This window comes from Hyperolius riggenbachi, chromosome 4, assembly GCF_040937935.1.
Source record: "Hyperolius riggenbachi isolate aHypRig1 chromosome 4, aHypRig1.pri, whole genome shotgun sequence".
In the NCBI taxonomy this organism is placed as follows: domain Eukaryota; kingdom Metazoa; phylum Chordata; class Amphibia; order Anura; family Hyperoliidae; genus Hyperolius; species Hyperolius riggenbachi.
This window is the reverse complement of record NC_090649.1, coordinates 120490372-120511590: the sequence shown is the minus strand read 5'-3', so window position 1 is coordinate 120511590 and position 21219 is coordinate 120490372. Positions and strand designations below refer to the sequence as shown.

Genomic DNA, 21219 nt, shown 5'->3' with positions numbered 1-21219 from the left:
AAGTTCTTCAGTGTTGTGGTTCTGTGATGCATCTTCCCTTTCCTGGCCCCTCTATGCACACTGCCTGTGTATAATGATCTCTTGAGATACAAAAGGAAGGCTGTATACAGCCTGCTTGTGTATGGATGTATTTTCTATGTGTGGACATACTGTACATCAACCTACTTCCTGTTTTGGTGGCCATTTTGTTTGTTTATAAACAAACTTTTAAAAACTGTTTTTAACCACTTTTAATGCGGCGAGGAGCGGCGAAATTGTGACAGAGGGTAATAGGAGATGTCCCCTGCCTCCTGCACGAAAACTGATGGCAATGTAAACCAAATCGTTAGGGCAAGCGATTCGGCCGACTGCGGCATTATTTCCTACGGCAGAGTTACTCCGAGCGATTTGCCTGCAGGGAAACTCTGCGGATTCAGCCCGGTTACCGCACTAGTGGAAACGGGCCCTTAGAGGGCTTCTTAGTCCATTGTATCCCCTTACACACTCCTAGGAGTTCTGGGTAACCATGAGCTTGCTGGGTACTCTGTAACTCCAAGTACTGACTAGGAAGGAAAACAAGTAGGCAAAGCACAATCTGTCAACCATCTCCCAGAGTCACCAAAGTGCTTATTCCGATAAGGCCTGGAACCCACTGAAAACCGCAAACGCAAAACGCAACCGCTAGCGTTTTGTCTGAGCGGTTTGCAAGCGGATTCATGCGCGTTTTTGGTCGTGTTTTGCAACATTGTATTTTTTCCCCAGCGGGTGCCTAGCTTTTTGCGTTTTGCGTTTTTATCCTGATTGGTCCTGTGAATTATTTTTCATTTTGTTACAGTGTGCTGAACCGCAAAACGCTAGCAAATCCGCTCAGTTTAGGTTTTGCTGAGCGTTTCTGCTAGCGTTTCAATACTTTACATTGAAGCGCTAACGCTCCCAAAATGCTGCAGGTCCTGCGTTTGCGTTTCTGGGAAACGCAAACGCTCCTGTGGAAGTTGCCCCATCCATTAACATTAGTCCAGCGTTTTGGCAAAACGCTAGCGTATCGCAGTGCTGCCAAAACGCTCCCAAAAGCGCTCCTGTGGGTTCCAGCCCTAAGGGAATGGAGAGAGGATCAGGGCACTTCCTGCTAGAAACAGAGATGCATTTTATTGGCTTATAGGACAACTGAAGCGAGAGGGATATGGAGGCTGCCATATTTATTTCCTTTTAAGCAATACCAGTTGCCTGGCAGCCCTGCTGATCCTCTGGCCGTAATACTTCAAAGGATTTCTGAGGCAAGGGAGGCTGAAAATCTATTTACTTACCTGGGGCTTCTTCCAGCCACTAACAGCTGTGTCAGTCCTGGTCCTCCTCTGTGTCTCCGCTGGCCACCTGTAATGACCGCGACATGCCGGAGGGGGTCGGCTCTTCTGCACTTCCATGTCATCTGACACATACTGCGTTTGCACACAACTACTGCGCAGGCGCAGTACGAGCCAGATGACCGGGGCTGCTGCGAGGGACTCAGACAGCTGCTGGGGGCTGGAAGAAGCCCCAGATGAGTAAAAATAGATTATGTTCATCGCCTCGGAGGTCCTTCAAGCCATAGACCCTGAACAAGCATGCAGATCTGTTGTCTATGACAAATCTGACAAGATTAGCTGCATGCTTCTTCCAGGTGTGCGATTTATACCCTATTGTCCAGACAGATCAGCAAGGCTGTCAGGCAACTGGTATTGTTTAAAAGGAAATAAATATGGCAGCCTCCATCGGTCTCAGACCTCAGGTTCCTTTTAACTGAAAAGATTTGTAATTGCAGACAGCTCAGATCAATTACCCAGGCATGGTGTAATCATGATGAAACATTAATAGTCCCAAAAGCTTTAAGCCAATAAAGGGCATCATATAACCTGGTGCTAGGTTTATTGATTTTTGCTCCTTTCACCAAATCTGCTAGAAGTCTATTGCCCCCAGCATGCCTGACTGATCAATATTGGGCAGTAATAGATCAAAAGCTGATAGGATATAATTGTAAATGTGTGTTTGAGAGGGGAGCAGCAGCAAGGAATCAATTGTTGTACAGCAGTGTACAGAATTGGGGGGAGTGGGGAGAAGAAGTGGTAGACTGATGGATTCATAGCATTGTATCGAGTTGGGGGGGGGGGGGGTTTAAAATCGCTGGTCGAGTAGGGGGTGGGGATCAATAGCTGCATTACAATGAGTTGTACAAAACTCCAGCATATCAATTCATATTAAATAGATTTGCGCTGAATCTCACCCAGACTGAGTGGTAGAGAGTAGATAGTCAATACCCAATCAATTTCCGATTGGAGAGAGATCGATCACTTGCCACGTCCAACTTTCCTGAGCCATGAGGCTAACTTTTATTGCTTTCCCTTATTTCCTGTCTCCGGAACCATCAAACTTCACAACCAGAAGTGGAAGAAAGTCCGCTCAATGGGGACGCAAACAGCAATGAGAATCCAACAGAAATTCTAAGCCCCACTCCACAATACACAAAACTAAAGCACATTTAAGTTGAAGTTGAAAATGAGTAACATGGGCCCCTTGCCCTGTGTAAACAATTACTCATGCAGAAAGATGGAAATTGCCATGCTTTTAGAGCACTGCCATTCCTGCTGCAAATGAACACAAGGAAACTGGTCCACATGTCTGCAAAAGCTGAGGCCCAGAACTGCTGATGCACAGAGAGGGATGCTGGACATAGATCGGGGGATGCTACACATTAGAGACCGGAATGCACATGGGAAAGGGAGGCTGCAAATGAGTGATATTGTAGAGACTGCACATGAAAAAGGGGAGGGGGGGGGATGTGGCTGCAAATAGAAAGGCTGCACACAGAAGAGGGGACAGTCACAACACTAGAAATCTGGGCTATGAGAGGGGAAAAGAAGAAATCTAGTAGTACGAGAGCTTACCTACACAATCTGCTCATTGTATACAAAATCTGTTGACCCGCATACTACATGGAGGTGGTTAAACTGGCCAATCGAAATCGGATGCGTGTATGTACTCTTACAAGCAAACTATTGTTATTCAGCCATATAAATAATGGGATAGGAATTGTGCTATGTCATTTTTTTATAGGTCTGCATTCAGTTGTTATTCTTAGGCACACTTTCAGACACTAGTCTACTTTAGGGGACCCAGCAGGACACCTGATAGGGAACAGTTCTCCAATCACAGCCCTCTCTACAGCCCGAAGCATTGGGATTGGCCAAATAGTGGTGGCGTAGTTTACTGAAACTGACTAAAAATCTTACATAGCAAGTCAAGAGGATGCTGGTCACCGAATCACGTTAGCGGAATCTCCGATGCTAGTCTATTTTAGGAGACCCAGCAGAAATCCTGGTAGGGAACAGTTCTCCAATCACATTGCCCTCTACAGCATGAAGCACTGTGATTGGTCAGATAGAGTGGGTGAAGTTTGCTACAACAACCTATCACGTTAGCAGAATTTCCCCATGTGGCATCCTGATGGGCCCCCTAACATGGACTAGCAGCCAGTTTCATGTACCTAAAACATAGGTTCTCCTATGAAACACAATGAAAAGTATATATATATATATATATATATATATATATATATATATATATATATATATATATATATATATATATATATATTTATTATCACCTCACACGCACTATACAACATACGGTATGTAGCACAAGTACCTAGCCGAAGCCACTTCCACCCACCCCACCCCACCCCCCCCATCATTAATGCAGCAGGCAGTGCCTCCCCCAATCAGTGCAGGCAGCAGTGATAGAAGTAGGTCTGCTGAAGACCAGTGGAATGTCCCCACCTCTCCTGGAGCAGACAATGCTGTCCCCTTCATTAGCATACAGCTGACACTTGGCTCTTTTCACAGGGACTGTCCTACTGAGCAGCATGTGGTCCCCAGAGACAGTCTGACCCAGGAAGCAGGCTGCATGGAACAAATGGGGACCCTATAGCCCCCACTTAACCTCTTCCCTGCCAGGCAGATGTCTCCCAGCATTGAAAGGGTTAAACTTTAAATCCCTGCCCAGGCCACTCTTCCTACAATGAACCACAATAAACTGCAACAAGACAAAAAAGCAGCACATGTAAACGTTTTACCTGTAGTTTTTTTTCCTTTTCTAACAAAAATTGCAAGTCGCAGGAATGTCCACAGTGCATTTCCCACAATGCTGTACTGTACACCAGAGTAGATACAGAGAAATCATTAGGGAAAAAATGAAAGTAACCAAGCCAGGGAAACTGAGGGTTTTTTTTTTCCATGAACATAAATCCTCCACTCTGATGCTATCTCCCCTGCCATAAACCAACACACAGGCTACAATTCATTCCAAGGAATAACTGAAACACATGAGTGCCTGGCCAGGCCATGCTGATGCAGTCTGCAGTCTGACTCACATACAGCACAGCTTCTATCCACACAATCCAATCAAACACATCAAAAACAAACCCAATGCCTACTATAACATGATGCTCCCTTAACTTTTCCTAAACTGCATGGCATGCTGGTCTAGCACTGCCTGATGCTATCCCATGGCTATTCCCAGCCCCTGAGCACACATTTCATTGTTTTCACAAGTTCTCAGTAGGAAAAAAAATGCAGAGAAAATCCCCATCATGATTGCAATGTGCAGCCAATCCTAAAGGACATGCATTAAAAATAATCCAGTTGAACTGGTTGCCTGAATGCCCAGCTATGTTTACACAGGCGTCAGAGGCAGATCAAGCCTTGGGAAGCAGTGGGCAGAAAGTGCTACTGTAAGCTGTAAACACTGCAATATTTCTTCCATCAATAAATAAAGCAGTGAATTACCCTCCCCCCTACTGTAGAGCATGCTGCAGGAAATGAGTGCATTGTGGCTGGATCAGAGCCTGGGAATGAGCAGCCCATAGGGGGGCTGGGGAGCAGGGGAATGCATGGTGGGACCCCCGTGCAGTCACTTACCTGGATACAGGACACGACTGGCTCACTAGTCACAGCTCACTACTACAGCCACTCTTTGTTACCATACCCTGAAAACTTGAAAATGAGGCAGGCTTGAGCAGCCGAGCGCAGAGCGCATCCACCCACCCAGCAATCATATCGGCTCAGGGCAGGCAGCTGCTAAGCATTCCACACACTACAATAGTGGGAGTGAGGCTTGCTGGGGATATTCCTCTGGAGTGCAGCCTGCTTTCATCTGCCTGCCTGTTGCTTCATGGCACTGAGCTGCTTTCATCACTGCACAGATCCTATAGCATCTCATAGGAACATGATACATGCACTCACCATTTATCTTTTCTACTGAGCCCCTGAATGCTCTGCCTTTACTTTTAGTAGTATTTAAAGGGAACCTGAAGTGAGAGGGATATGGAAGCTGACATTTATTTCCATTTAAACAATACCAGTTGCCTAACTGTCTTGCTGAGCCTTTTATACTTTGAGGCTGGGAACACACTAGGTGGTTTGTGAACGGTTGCGTTTTGCTGCATATGCATTTGTGTGTTTTTGTCATAATGAAGTGCGTTTACGTTTTGCACATGCAGTTTGCTTGAGTTTACTGCATTTGTGTTTTGCACATATGAATCGCAAGTGCGGTTTTGTATGCATTTATGCAAATGTTTTGGAATGTGGTCAGTATGAAAACACATTTCCGATGTGCTCTCTGGCTCATCACTTGGAAGTCAACAGGAAGTGGAAATGGAAATGCATCATCAAACTTGATTTTTATATAAACATGCATTAAATGCATTACCTCGCATACTTGATGTGCGTTTTGGAAAAATATGCTGTAAAGTCTGTGTTTTCAAAACGCACATTGCACAACGCTAACAAATGTGTTTCTTTCATGCGGCTCATTGACTTAGATTATGCGCGTTAACAGGGTCGGGCCGAGGCAGAGGCTGGAGAGGCTCCAGCCTCAGGGCGCAGTGTAGGAGGGGGTGCACAATTCATTCAGCTGTCATTCCTAATTGTGTTTGAAACAGAAAGAAATAAGAAAAGGGGATACATAGCAGGGACTGCAAGCCAGATAACTAGAGATTAAGGTGTTGGGGAGGTTGGGGGTCCTGGGACACCTATTAGTCTAATAGCAATCAGTGTGACGGCTGGGGTGGGAGGGATGGAGGGGCGCACTTTGGTGTCTCAGCCTCGGGTGCTGGAGGACCTTGTCCCGGCTCTGCGCGTTAACACTAGCGTTTTTGCCTAATGTGTTCCTACCCTAAGGCCCTGTTCACATAATAAATAGCAAATTTTTTTTAGCGCCTCCCGGCACTTACCTGCACATTCGTTTTTCTTTTTACAGTGCTTTTAAGAGCGATTTGTTTTTTTCACTTCCTGACGCTAGTCAGGAAGTGAACTCTTTGACCTGGAAAAGAATAAGTACAATGTATTTATTTTTAAAAGCGCTCGGGAAATTGCTATACAAAACGCTTTTTCAAGCGCTTTGCGATTTGCCTATACCTTCCATTACAGGCAAATTGCCCTGAAAATGGTACAGGCAGAGTTTTGGTGAGCGGATCGGAATTGAACCGCTCATATGTGAACACTCTCATAGGGAATCTGAGAAAAGAAACGATGGTCCGTACAAATGTCTCAATAGAAAATCCAAAATGTATTCAGGACATGTTCCAGTACAAAAAGAAGCTCAAGACTGACATGTTTCGGATTCCAGGTCCTTAATCATAGTCCTTTTCTCAGTTTCGCTTGGGCTTGGCTGACTTGGTCCCAGCACTGTCTCTTCATTCTGCAAGAGAGTGGTTACCCCTACCATTTCTACTCATAGGGAATCATTGCACAAGCGCTTTTAGGGCGCTCAAAAAAAAACCGGAAGCACCCTAAGTGTGAACAAGCTCTTAGCCATAGACCCTGAACAAGCATGCAGATCAGATGTTTCTGACTGAAGTCTGACTGGATTAGCTGCATGCTTGTGATCCAGACACTACAGCAGCCACAGAGATCAGCAGGACTGCCAGGGAACTGGAATTTTTTAAAAGGAAATAAATATGGCAACCTCCATGTCACTCACTTGCACATACTAGCCATGCATAGCCATAATGGCTGGAGCAGAAAGGAGCTAGTATTATGCTGGGCATACACGGTGCGATCCGGTGGCTCGATTAGCCGCCGGATCGACTCCCGCCGCGTCCCCCGCCGAATCGATTACCGCTCGTCCCCGCCGGCGCCCCTTATCTTCCACTCGATTCCCCGCCATTGTCCGCCCGCGGGAATCGAGCGGGGAATCGATCCATTCGTGATCGGACCTGTCGGATATTATCAATCGAGCCCATCAGTGGCTCGATTAATAAGAAAGAAACACACCGTGTAAGCCCAGCATTAGACATGATCTTAAAATATTAATTTGGGTGATTTTTTTCTTCGCCTGCAGGAGCCAGAATTGGCAGGGGCTGTAGCCGGACTTCACACTCTGCTAATCAGATATGCACAGCTAATGACTGATTATGTACTGGGCAGCTTGATGACCGTAATTAAGCCTGCCCACTGAATGCTGACCAGGAGCCCAAGCATTGACGTATTTGAGTTTTTCTTTTGTGGATTTCCATTTGTCTGCATTAATAGGAATTATTATTATTATTGATTTATAAAGAAGCTACATATTCCATGGCGCTGTACAAAGTAAGAAACAAACATGGGTACATAATAATATTAATACAGATAATGATGTACACCAATATACAAAATACAGAAATGGTACAAAATACAGAATTGTAACTACGGTGATAAAAGAAACATGATGAATAAAATGTATAACAAATTACAAGACAATATGAATAACACATTCTAAGCTACAAAAGGGTGAGCTTACAATCTAAAGAGTCGGCGACCATAGCGGCAAAGGGGGCCCCAAACGCTGCAAACCTCCCCCAAGTGGCATAGCTAGAGATCATGGGGCCCCATAGTAAAACTTTCATGGGGCCCTCTGAAGCAATGCCACCTGCCCCTACTCTATAGATATGAGTTAATTGGGCAATTTACATTCTCTTGCAGTCAACACTGCATAGTCCATGGGCGGTAAGAAAGTCAGAGGGTGGAGGAACACAGGAAAGTAAATGGATGGTGAATACATGAAATAAAACCTGGGCCCCCTATGCTTCAGGGCCCCATAGCAGCTGCCATGGCTATTGCTACGCACCTGCCCTCCCCCCATTTATTTTTGGTACCAAGCCGCATAGCGACTCACCTGTCCCGACCGGCACACTCCTCTATTACTCCATGTGTTTGCAACTTCATCCCGCTGGTTGCATCTTCTCAGGGACTCACCGGCATGTTATTACTTAAGGTCACGGAGGAGAGGCGTCCCTGTTAGCATGAAGACTGGAACACATGGAGGTGCACACCAGCCGGGACAGGTGAGTCGAGTGCCAAGGTGTGTGCCAAAAACACGGAAAGGGCACTGGGGGCCAAAATAAAGTTGAGTGGAGGCCTGGGGGTGGGCCCAGCAGCTGGCTCAGTTGGGGTGGGGGGGGGGGGGGTTACAATTTCCAAACACAATTTTACCTATCTGAAAAACATCTTCAAACCTAACTTTTAATAGATTTGATTTAAATGCCTGTGTCTGCAGATATCTCAATACAGGTAGTCCCCGCTTAAAGAACAAGATAGGGACTGTAGGCTTGTTCTTAACCTGAATCCGTTCTTAAGTCGAAACGCTGTGCCATCTCTGTCCCCTTTGCAACCTATGTGCCCCCTTTGCCTCCAGTGTCCCTCTCTGGGCCTGTTTGTCCCCCTGTGCCTCTTTTTGTCCCCCACTCTGTTTATACCCCCATACCTCCCAACTTTTTGAAATGAGAAAGAGGGACACTTAAGCCACATCCCTGCCACACCCCTAATCATGTCCCCGGCACACCCCTAGTCACACATACTGTACGTTAAAAATGATGTTGTTTTATAATTCAAACCACATTGGTTCTTTTCTATCCTGGTTCATTTTCCTTTATTTTAACATTTTAAAATTAAGTAATATATCAATTTAAAGGATGGGAATAAAGTTTAGAGTCAATCAAACACATTTTTTAGTAGAGAAATATATATATTTACCTAGAAAAAGGGACACAGTCCTGAAAGAGGGACAAATGAGGAGGAAAGAGGGACAGAGGGACAGGGCTCCCAAAGAGGGACTGTCCCTCCAAAAGAGGGACAGTTGGGAGCTATGATACCCCCTCCGTTTGTACTTCCTCCTTACCCCTGCTTTGCCCCCTCTGTGCCTCTTTGCCCCCTCTTTGCTCCCTCGGTGCCCCCTCTGTGCCTCCACTTTGGCCCTCTGGGCTCACCTCCATATGAGTCCAATGCTGTCTGTCCTCCTCTCTCTGCATCCAACTCCCTCTAACTGCGTACAGCACCACTTCCTGTATGTCATGTGACATATAGGAATCTGTATGTCACATGACATACAGGAAGTGAAGCGGTGCTGTACGCGGCTAGAGGGAGCTGGATGAGGAGAGAGGAGGACAGACAGCGTTGGACTCGGTTTGGAGGTGAGTCAAATGCTGTTGCTGCACGTACCTCCACTCGGGGAAGTTTGAAGCCGCTTCTTCAAACTTCCCCCACATGGAAATGACGTAACTGCGACAGGATCGTATCGTTTGTATCGGCGGGTCATTAGATTGTAAGCTTGCAAGGGCAGGGCTATCACCCTTTTGTGTCCTGGAATGTTATTAATTTAATTACTTGCTCTCTGTTAGACATTTATACATTTTAGTCATCATGTTAAATTTGCTATTGTAATCACCAGTTCTGTATTTTGTACCAGTGTCCATATTTGATGTACTGTATATCATTGTCTGTATCATTATGTATCCCTTGTTTGTTTTCTTACATTGTACAGCGCCACGGAATATGTTGGCGCTTTATAAATAAGTAATAATAATAATAATTCATAAGTCGGGCGATCGTAACACAAGGACTACCTGTACTATTCTGGGGAGGAGATTGGATTTGGGAATCCCTGAAAACCATGCCTAGCCTTTGTTTAATTCTAATCAGTATTATGGTCTACCCCTTTTCTCCAAATTGATATAACAACTACATACACTATAATATAATAACTACAGTATATACACAAATCCACCCACCACAACCCGACATGTTTCACCCCTTTAAAAGAGGGGCTTCATCAGGGGCAAATTAAAAGTGCAAGGTGCTACCAGTGTCAATACATAAAGTGAAACATCAAGAAAAATAAAAAACAGAGATGCAAATCTGCAGCATAGCCTCATGGCCAGATGCCGCGGTTTTCAAGGGGGCTCATCAGGATAATTTTTCACCACAATATCAGCCCTACAGAAGCCCCTTATGATCTATTCGAGAAAAGGTAAAGATTTCTCGTATCAGCTACTGAATGGGATGAAGTTCAATCTTTGCTTACAGTTCATCTTTAGCATGGAAAATGGCATCAATAATTACAGAAGCTGAGGGGAAGGTGAACTCAACGCCCCTTTTATACTTGTGTCATTACATTGAGACACAATTGTTCTTCAATTGCACTGCCATGTTCCCAAATAGTCACACCCCTCGGTTATGGTGCAGTGCGGCAAAACAGTGAAACATACATTACAATGAAAGTATGCCTCACTTCCGGGGTAAACGCACACGTCGTAGTGTTAATGCACTGCATGTAATGCGTTACTGCATCGGTACCTGCCGCGCCGCACCACAACGTGATCAATGCAATGAGATAGCCCCATAGGACTGTCATTGCTTCTGCATCACGAAGCATCAAATTTGTGCAACGCAGCAGTGGCGGCAGAAGTACAAATATTTAAAAACGCACAGATCAGTCCCAAATGAGATATCATGCATAGTGCACAAATATTCTCTATCAGACCAGGTTTCCAGGCAGCTGCAGACTCTGTGCCACTCCACTCCAGTGAGATACACCGCCACCTCCCCCTAAAAAATGGCCACTCACCCTTTTTATCGACCCTCAGATGGGTTAGCAAGACATCTGGGGTCATCAGGCCACCCTCTGCCAAACACTGGTACTCTTTGTCTGCCTTCACTCTTGCAATTTACTCTCATTGGCAAATACACCTCAAAAAGACAAATTCACACCTACCATAGTCTAAAAAAAACGATGTAAAGTGTATTAAAAACACAATTGCACACTCACATCAAACCTCGTTAGAATCGCTTAGAGTTTTTCTGTGCTCTCCCCTGTGCATGGTTCCATAACCAGCATCAATCACGTTGCTGATGTCCAAACCACGTCGTCGTAAGGGTCCACCTGCTTGAACTGATGTCCTCATTTGGGACTGATATGTGCGCTTTTTAGAGTGCACCACTGCTTGTTTCACCCTGGTATCTTGTCAGCGCAAGAAATTGTTTTATTATTGCAACGGTGGAAGTTCCTAAATGCACCCTGTACTATCTCTCCTATTACTGCCTCATTCTTCCAATCCACCATCATCTTTCAACCTACTCCCTTCACCTCTGTCTGCTGCTCCCTGGATTGGGCACTGATTGCTTCTCTGCCACTCAGTATTTTTCAGTCTTGTTAGTTGCATACTGATGTTAGGATATAGTTGTCTTTTGTATTATTTCTTGAACAATCCCAGAGATCATCTTTAACCTCTTTCCATCCCCCACCCCATCTGCTAATGAAATCTTTTACCAAGGATATTTCCCCCACCCCCACCACCACACCAGCTAACGCTGTGTAATTTGCTAGTACAGACAGTCACCTACTTACAAATGACTTGAGTTACAACGTTTTAGAGATATAAACAAAGTTTTCTTTATGTATAAAATCTACAATACTGTTATTGTATTACATATTTTTATTGTTATATGTTGCAGTATTGTATACACTGTTATAAATAGTTTAAAACTGTTTAAAAGCACAGTGAAAGCAACCAATAAGCCCTGGGATGGGGGGATGTGGAGCAGAAGGGTTAGACTTATGGAGTATCTCTAACTTGCTTGGTCAATGGAACCTTGGTCAATGAAATCTAACTTCCTTGGTCAATACGTGGTCCTCTAAATTGTGGGATATCTGATAGACTTGGTCGGGCAAGCAGAGCCTGGGCAAGGTCCTCCAGCACCCAAGGCTGAGACACTAAAGTGTGCCCCTCCATCCCTCTCACCCCAGCCGTCACACACTGATTGCTATTAGACTAAGAGGCGCCCCAGGCCCCCCAACACCTTAATCTCTAGTTATCTGGCTTGCAGTCACTGCCATGTATCCCCTTTTCTTATTTCTCTCTGCATCAAACACAATAGGGGAATGACAGCTGAGTGAGTTGTGCGCCCCTTCCTACACTGCGCCCTGAGGCTGGAGCCTCTCTCGCCTCGGCCTGGCCCTTCGGACAAGTAAGACTCTTTACTTTGTTTGTGGACATGTCGAGTTGAGACTCACAATATTGTTGAATAAAGATCTAATGACTTGCAACAATATCACCCTTGTCTTCCCCAGGATCCTTGCCCTGCACTATTTTCAATAAAAATTGAGTTACAAAAAAAAGAAAACAACCAAAAAACAACGTTTATACTATGTCTAAATCCAGAGTTCCCGGAAAAGTAAATCATTTATCCACATTCCACTATATTTAACACAGGACTCCAACTTTTATTATTTAGTATTTAAACAGCGCCAACATCTTCCGCAGCTCTGTACAGAGTATATTGTCTTGTCACTTAACTGTCCCTCACAGGGACTCACTATCTAATCCCTACCATAGTCATATATCTATGTATGTATCATGTAGTGTATGTTTCGTAGTCAGCGTTTAGAATAGCTCTTGTAATGTGAACCAGCCCTAAGGGCTAATGCACACTACGGCCTAGTGCACACCAAAAACCGCTAGCAGATCCGCAAATAGAGTTGGGCCGAACGGTTCGCCTGCGAACGGTTCCATGCGAACTTCAGTGGTTCGCGTTCGCGTCCCGCAGGCGAACCTTTGCGGAAGTTCGGTTCGCCCCATAATGCACATGGAGGGTCAACTTTGACCCTCTACATCACAGTCAGCAGGCCCAGTGTAGCCAATTAGGCTACACTAGCCCCTGGAGCCCCACCCCCCCTTATATAAGGCAGGCAGCGGCGGCCATTACGGTCACTCGTGTGCTGCCTGCGTTAGTGAGAGTAGGGCGAGCTGCTGCAGACTGTCTCTCAGGGAAAGATTAGTTAGGCTTAACTTGTTCCTGTCTAGCTGCATACCTGTTCTGTGAACCCACCACTGCATACCTGTGCTGTGAACCCACCACTGCATACCTGTGCTGTGAACCCACCACTGCATACCTGTGCTGTGAACCCACCACTGCATACCTGTGCTGTGAACCCACCACTGCATACCTGTTCAGTGAACCTGCCACTGCATACCTGTTCTGTTCAGTGGACCCGCCATTGTATACCTGTTCATTGAACCCACCACTGCATACCTGTGCTGTGAACCCACCACTGCATACCTGTTCTGTGAACCCACCACTGCATACCTGTTCAGTGAACCCGCCACTGCATACCTGTTCTGTTCAGTGGACCCGCCACTGTATACCTGTTCAGTGAACCCGCCACTGCATACCTGTTCTGTTCAGTGGACCCGCCACTGTATACCTGTTCAGTGAACCCGCCACTGCATACCTGTTGTGTTCAGTGAACCTGCCACTGCATACCTGTTCTGTGAACCCGCCACTGTATACCTGTTCTGTTTAGTGAACCCGCCACTGTATACCTGTTCTGTTTAGTGAACCCGCCACTGCATACCTGTTCTGTTCAGTGGACCCGCCACTGTATACCTGTTCAGTGAACCCGCCACTGCATACCTGTTGTGTTCAGTGAACCTGCCACTGCATGCCTGTTCTGTGAACCCGCCACTGTATACCTGTTCTGTTTAGTGAACCCGCCACTGTATACCTGTTCTGTTTAGTGAACCCGCCACTGTATACCTGTTCTGTTTAGTGAACCCGCCACTGTATACCTGTTCTGTTCAGTGGACCCGCCACTGTATACCTGTTCTGTGAACCCGCCACTGCATACCTGTTGTGTTCAGTGAACCTGCCACTGCATACCTGTTCTGTGAACCCGCCACTGTATACCTGTTCTGTTTAGTGAACCCGCCACTGTATACCTGTTCTGTTTAGTGAACCCGCCACTGCATACCTGTTCTGTGAACCCGCCACTGTATACCTGTTCTGTTTAGTGAACCCGCCACTGTATACCTGTTCTGTTTAGTGAACCCGCCACTGCATACCTGTTCTGTTCAGTGGACCCGCCACTGTATACCTGTTCAGTGAACCCGCCACTGCATACCTGTTGTGTTCAGTGAACCTGCCACTGCATACCTGTTCTGTGAACCCGCCACTGTATACCTGTTCTGTTTAGTGAACCCGCCACTGTATACCTGTTCTGTTTAGTGAACCCGCCACTGCATACCTGTTCTGTTCAGTGGACCCGCCACTGTATATCTGTTCAGTGGACCCGCCACTGTATACCTGTTCAGTGAACACACACAGCATCTCTGCCTGCACGCCGTGTGACTGGCTGCCTGGCCTGCCCCAAGAAGACTAAGTCGCTCCCAGTCCCTCCACACAGCATGTCTGCCTGCAGGCCGCTTCACTACCTTCTCCGCCACCACCAACAGGGTCCGGGACTCCAGGCGGATTGCTGAATTTTTTAGGCCGCTGCTAGCAGCGGCCGCTGTAATAATTTTTCTGGTGCGTGTACATGACTGCCTAATTTTTCTGGCTGCACTGCGGGCAGCTGCAACAACAAAAGAAAAGGCATGTACATGCGCCCATTCCCCTTCGTGATCATTACCTTGCCGTGGTGAAGGGGCTTGCGTATCACAATGAAGCAATGACCGGCGCCTAGATGAGTGTCTCGGGGGGCACACCCACGATAATAAGGTCGTTGCCTCATTGTGGTCAGACCAAATTTGATCAGCTGGACAGTCACTGTTCTGTCATTCAGCTACATCAGCCAGGCGACCATATGGGCTGTAAAGCCACCAAAACCTGCACTCTCGCCATGGTGCGCACCAGTCCAGCACGGCCGTCACTACACAAACAGCTGTTTGCGCTGCGTTACACGGTGAGTTTGGTGTGTCAGTGTGAATCAGTACCTTAATTACACTACCTGATTGATGTATACACATGCAAGATGTTTGAAAGCACTTTAGGCCTGTCATTTAGCATTCAATGTGATTTCTGCCCTTAAAACGCTGCTTTGCGTCAAATCCAGATTTTTCCCGGGGACTTTTGGCATGTATCCCACTCCGCCATGCCCCCCTCCATTTTCCATCACTTTTGTGGCCAGCATAATTTTTTTTTTTTCAAAGTTCGCATCCCCATTGAAGTCTATTGCGGTTCGCGAACTTTAACGCGAACCGAACCTTCCGCAGAAGTTCGCGAACCAGGTTCGCGAACCTAAAATCGGAGGTTCGGCCCAACTCTATCCGCAAAATGCTAGCAGATTTTGAAACGCTTTTTCTTATTTTTCTGCAGCGTTTCAGCTAGCGTTTTGCGGTTTTGTGTAGCGGTTTTGGTATAGTAGATTTCATGTATTGTTACAGTAAAGCTGTTACTGAACAGCTACTGTAACAAAAAACGCCTGGCAAACCGCTCTGAAGTGCCGTTTTTCAGAGCGGTTTGCGGTTTTCCTATACTTAACATTGAGGCAGAAACGCATCTGCAATCCAAATTCTGCAGCAGCCCGGGAGTATGCGTTTCTGCAAAACGCCTCCCGCTCTGGTGTGCACCAGCCCATTGAAATACATTACCCTAGCGGATCCGCACCCGCAAGCAGATCGCAAACCGCAGCGGAAACGCTCCGGTGTGCACTAGGCCTACAAGAGCTTTTATAAGTGCTTTATGATTTTAAAAGCTCTTGCTAATGTTATCCTATGTGAGTGTTCACACTGGAGCCTTGTGAGTTTGTGAAAATCCCCCATAGGATTGTATTAGCAAGAGCTTTTTAAAAATCACAAGTACTTAAAAAAGCTCTTGTAGTGTGAATTAGCCAACTGACCCGAATATGCAGATTAGGTGCTTTCTGGAACCAATGAAGTCAAAATTGCATGCATGATACAGGATAGTCATCAACACCTTACTTTGAGGGCTCGTTTCCACTATCGCGAATCCGCATGCGTCCAACGCATGCGGATTCGCACATGTAATGCAAGTGGATGGGCCTGTTTCCACTGTAGCGTTGTTGAGGTGCGTTTTTTTCAGCGGTGAAAAAACGCACAAAAGAGCCGCAGAATTCGCCTGCGAGTGGAATGCATGCGAATCGCATGCAATGTATTTAATAGGGAAATCGCATGTGTTTTCCCCATGCGTTTTTTGCCGCGAATTCGCATAGGTACCAATGTAAATTCACACAGGCAGTGACATGGTTAAAATCGCATATACCCTCACCTAAGCGAAATCGCATGCAAATTCGTGGCAAAGAACGCATGGGGTTTCATCAGCGGTGGAATCCAGGCGTTTCCGCACCGCAATAGTGGAAACAAGCCCTGAAAGGAAAGAAAAGAAAAAACAAAAACAGGGATATCTGTGCAAACTTCCCTTCTCCACACATGAAAAAAAATGCAGTGATTTTATCTTTACAGAATCTGAGGCATAATTAAAGAAATTATCATCCTAACCCAACATTCTGTTTTTCTCTTTTTATGCATGACTCCTGCTTTTATCAGTTTTCATGTTACAAAAAGCTATTGTTTCTAAAGAATAAGGGGTTGATCTACAAAGGTTCTCCTCAGTCTCTCTAATGGCACATATGTGTACTAGGCACTGACAGCCCATCCCCGCTGATATGTTCTGAGCCATGCAATGAATATTAGTAAGAAGGTGACAAATCAGTTTTAACCCTCAGAGTGCACCTAGCCTAATAGATTAAATGATTTCTTCCTTTGCATACAATACCATTTCTGCACTATACCCTAAAAACAGAAATTGATCCTAACCTAACTCCAAAATGTAAAAGTAGTTGAAGCCCCCCAAAAAGGCTCAGCCAATTGTGAAGTCTGGCATCAAACCCTGACGGGAAGTCACACAATCTTGGTACTTTGCCCGTAGTGATCAACGCTAAATGACGTTTGTGTGATTGCATGCCTGTATCCATGTTGTGAGATCGTGAAAACGATTGTTCGTTGCTCAAAGTATCGCCGGTCTTTGGGAAAATCACGTTGTGGGTATGGCCTTTAGTTTCCCCTACAGATCCATTGGAAAGGGGGAGATACCAACAGGGTGTGATTGTTTGTCCATTCATAAACAGGCCTTTGCCCTTATTTCGTTTTTTTTCCAAGTATCACGTGCTTGGAGCACTATTGCATGCACATAATTGTATATGATCTGGGGAAGCAGGCCTCACCAGTACGTAGGCCTCACCATAGATAGATAGACCTGCCACTGCAAGATACACATATTTGTGTTGTATTGTTTAAGAATGCTTTTCATGTGTTTCTGGGAACAAGTAGTCCAAGTTACAAATCAGTGTTCTCGTCAGACATCACTGAAGAACCGCACTTCCTTTCTGTTCAACAAAGGTAAACAGAGTCGCTCATACAGAGTTATTGTTGTGTTTCAGGGCACATACACACATTCCTTTCCACTAGTTGTTACACCAGCTCCCCTGGAAATAGAAGAGTTAAGGTGTTCTCACTCAGTCACCCCTCCCTGCCTGTGTTATCTGCCTACAAGCAGAGACACATATGCAGAGTCATCTGCTATCAAGCCTCATTCAGATGCCTGCCGCTTCACAAACAAAGCTGCAAACAATCTGATTTGGGACACCACATTCACACCACATGATGTGACTTTCATATAACTAGTGTGTAGTGGCAAGCTAATTGCATTAAAGAAGAACTCCACCAGGGGTATACAACGACCAAAGGGAGAGGGATAAAGAACAGCACTCTGGCAGTTCTGCAACAGGTCCTGAAATCAGTCCCCACCATACACCCATTTCAGAGGGAGTCACCTTTGCATGGCTGTACAGTGGCGTAATGGATAGCACTCTCACCTTGCATCACTCGGTCCAAATCCCAGCCAGGTCACTATCTGCATAGAGTTTGTAGGTTGAAACCGGGTCTGTGTGGGTTTTCTTCCGACACTTCGGTTTCCTCCTACATCCCCAAAACATACAGATAAGTTAATTGGCTTCCCCCTAAAATTGACCCTTGACTAAAATGGAGATACAGTGTGAACATGGTAGGGATTAGATTGTGAGCTCCTCTGAGGGACAATACTGTGTAAAGCACTGCGGAAGATGCCGGTGCTACATAAATACAAAATACAGTAGAGTCTTGGTTATCCAACACCGACGGTGATCGGCTGATGCAGGATAAATGTGCTTTCTGGTTGCTTGAAACTCAGTGTTTAAAATAGACCTAGCTAATACAGTGCTACTCCCCACTCTATATGCATACCATGAACTCTGTATTAAAGAGACACTGAAGCGAAAAAAAATGATGATATAATGATTTGTATGTGTAGTACAGCTAAGAAATAAAACATTAGGAGCAGAGACATAAGTCTAATATTGTTTCCAGTACAGGAAGAGTTAAGAAACTCCAGTTGTTATCTATGCAAAAGTGCCATTGAGCTCCACGACTTTCAAAGTCGCAGAGAGCTCTGTCTTCTGAAGCTTATTATCTCAACTGTCAGTCACTGTATTTTCTTTTTCTCTCCACAGGACAGTTCAAAAGTTCACTAGCCTGCTCTGTAAAATCATTTAGAATGCTGAGTAGTGTGTAAACTGCAAATATTAGAGAATGATGCAATGTTATAAAAAAACACTATATAACTGAAAATAAAAATATGAGAATATTTTCTTTGCTACTAATGTTCTAGTAATTATCCGTACTACACAACCAATTCATTATATCATTTTTTTTAGCTTCATTGTCTCTTTAAATGTTAACATACAGTAATTGAAGGTATATTAACCTTGGGGAGCTGTGGAACCCAGTCTTGAAGCACAGGAAAGCCCACAAACAGCCTACTAAGTTGGCCTTCATCACTGTGAGTACTGCCGGAAATTTGTGCTGGTTGCTTGAGACTGCTGATTAGTTAAATTCTGGATAACCAGGGCTCCACTGTAATAATAATAATAATAATAAAATAGTCACACACTGAAGACAGCATCATACAAATTAACAAGGGAACCAGGGGCAAACCCAGGATTTTCATAGGTGGATTCCTGAAAGGTCTCCCCCAGCCACACACAATACAGTAATATTATATGGTAGGACATCCTGCTTGGTACACATAATACAATTTCCCGTCCCACTGACAGGATCTGACAATTATTTCCTAAATGCCCGATCTGCTCCCGATGGACAACGGGATCGATGTGGGCACGTCACTCACTCTCACGTCTATAAGAAGGGTTGCCGTCTTTTTTTTCTCCAGTTAAATGAGGAAGAATGGGAAATATTGTGCTTGGGTGTGGACAGCTGCAACACGTTTGTATTATCCTCAACTGAGTGTGTGAGGGAAGGATCACACTAGGCAGAAACGCATGAGTTTACCCCATAGCACATCGTGGAATATACATATGCGATTCTGCCTAGTGTGTTCCTACCCTCAAAGTTCCAATGCAAATGGTGTAGCAGTAAACCAGTCCCCTTTTTACAGAAAGTTCCTTTTAAGCCAGCGCTAAACTTCCAATGGTCCTTCATTGCACTCTGGCTGGCTGGGAAAAGAACAGAAAAATCATTATGCGGATGGCCTGCTTTTTCTTTGTAACCAATAAACAGACAGCAGTGTGGCTTGGCAAAGAATCATAAAATGTGCAATGCACAACTGGTTTGGGGCTTTCATGCTGATGAATATTTTTTATATTACAATTCTGGCAAGAGGGCTGTTTCTCTTTGTTTATTTGTGCCAAAGTTCTAAATAATTCTATTAGTGTTGTCCCAACATTCCAAGTCCCCTAAATGTGGACATGTATCCAGCAATTTGGCTGTACGGTGGACCATCTGATTCGATCATTCAAATGGATATATCTGAATCGATTTCTGCATTCAGAGCATGGAGACAAAACATTGGTCATATAGATTAGTGAAGGTGAATTGCATAGGATATCGTTGATCGACTTTCGATCAACCACACTGATGTCAATCGCTTAATAAAGTCAATTGCTTTGTCAATTGAATCAGAATCATTAGATGTATGGCTACTTTAACACTTGGTTTCCAGTGTAAACTGGATTGTGTCACAGATTTCCAATGCACCTTGAACTGTGCTCCAGCTTTCTTATGTCCTCTGTATAGTTCCCTGGTTTTGCAAGCCCCCCCCCCCCCCCCCCCCCCCATACGTGAGTTCTCAGCAGGGCCGGATTTACCATAAGGCACTGTAGGATGCGCCTACAGGCACCTGATAATGGAGCGGCGGCTCACTCCCCTCCCTTAGCGCCTCCCTCCTTCCCTATGCAGAGTCCTAAGCAGAGCTTAAAGTGAACCTCCGGACTAAAAATCGACTCAGCAGCACTGAATAGGCCTGGTGTTTCTTTAACAGTTTCACAGCATCAGAACTTTGTTTCTCTTATACAAGCCTCAATTTTAGCTGCACAGAAGAAAACTGCCCGGGCTTTTTTCCCCTGATGCTGTGCAAAGCATGATGGGATTTCTGATGTTGTTGTTCTCGTTCTGCTGTTTTGGTGCAATTTTTTTTTTTTTTTTACATTTTGAATTTGACATTTGAAGCCTAGCAGGTGCAGCTGGGAGGGGTGATCAGCACACAGGACAGTTGGAACTGTGTCTCATGCTCCCTGTCACCTCCTTTCAACCAAAAAGATGGCTGCCCCCATGACAAAGATGGCAGCCCCCATGAATCACAAACATTTGCCTGTTCTTTTAAAACAGGGTGGGTAAGAGATTATATTACCTATCTATTTTAATCAACATAACTAATGTAACTTGATGACAGTATGTTTGTTTAGGCTGAAGTTCCCCTTTAAGTGAGAGTTTAGTCACTTGGCTATCTGCATTCCACTGACAAGATTTCCCTTCAGTAGGGGCACCACTAGCTGGCTACCTAATGCTAAGGGACACCTGTAGCTATCTATAACTGTTAATTGAGAAGTCACAGCTGGGTCAGCCAACACACTTACGGTGCGGTTAAAGAGACACTGAAGCGAAAAAAATATATGATATAATGAATTGGTTGTGTACTATGAATAATTACTAGAAGATTAGCAGCAAAGAAAATATTCTCATATTTTTATTTTCAGGTATATGGTGTTTTTTCTAACATTGCATCATTCTCTAATATGTGCAGATTACACAACACTCAGCATTCAAAA

The 21219-nt window shown here is 45.0% G+C and overlaps 1 protein-coding gene across 3 annotated transcripts in view; it reads right to left on the bottom strand.

Moving 5' to 3' along the window:
* TFDP2 (transcription factor Dp-2) overlaps window positions 1–5005 on the bottom strand; it is a 122937-nt gene extending 117932 nt beyond the window's left edge. For 2 of the 3 annotated variants that reach the window (XM_068280478.1, XM_068280467.1), the window contains exon 1: window positions 4929–5005. The gene's annotated coding sequence lies outside the window, so the exon portion shown is untranslated. Of the gene's footprint in view, window positions 1–1283; window positions 1304–4928 lie in introns of those variants that run through there. The other variant, XM_068280477.1, reaches the window with a different exon arrangement.
* Between the last annotated feature and the right edge of the window lie 16214 nt (window positions 5006–21219).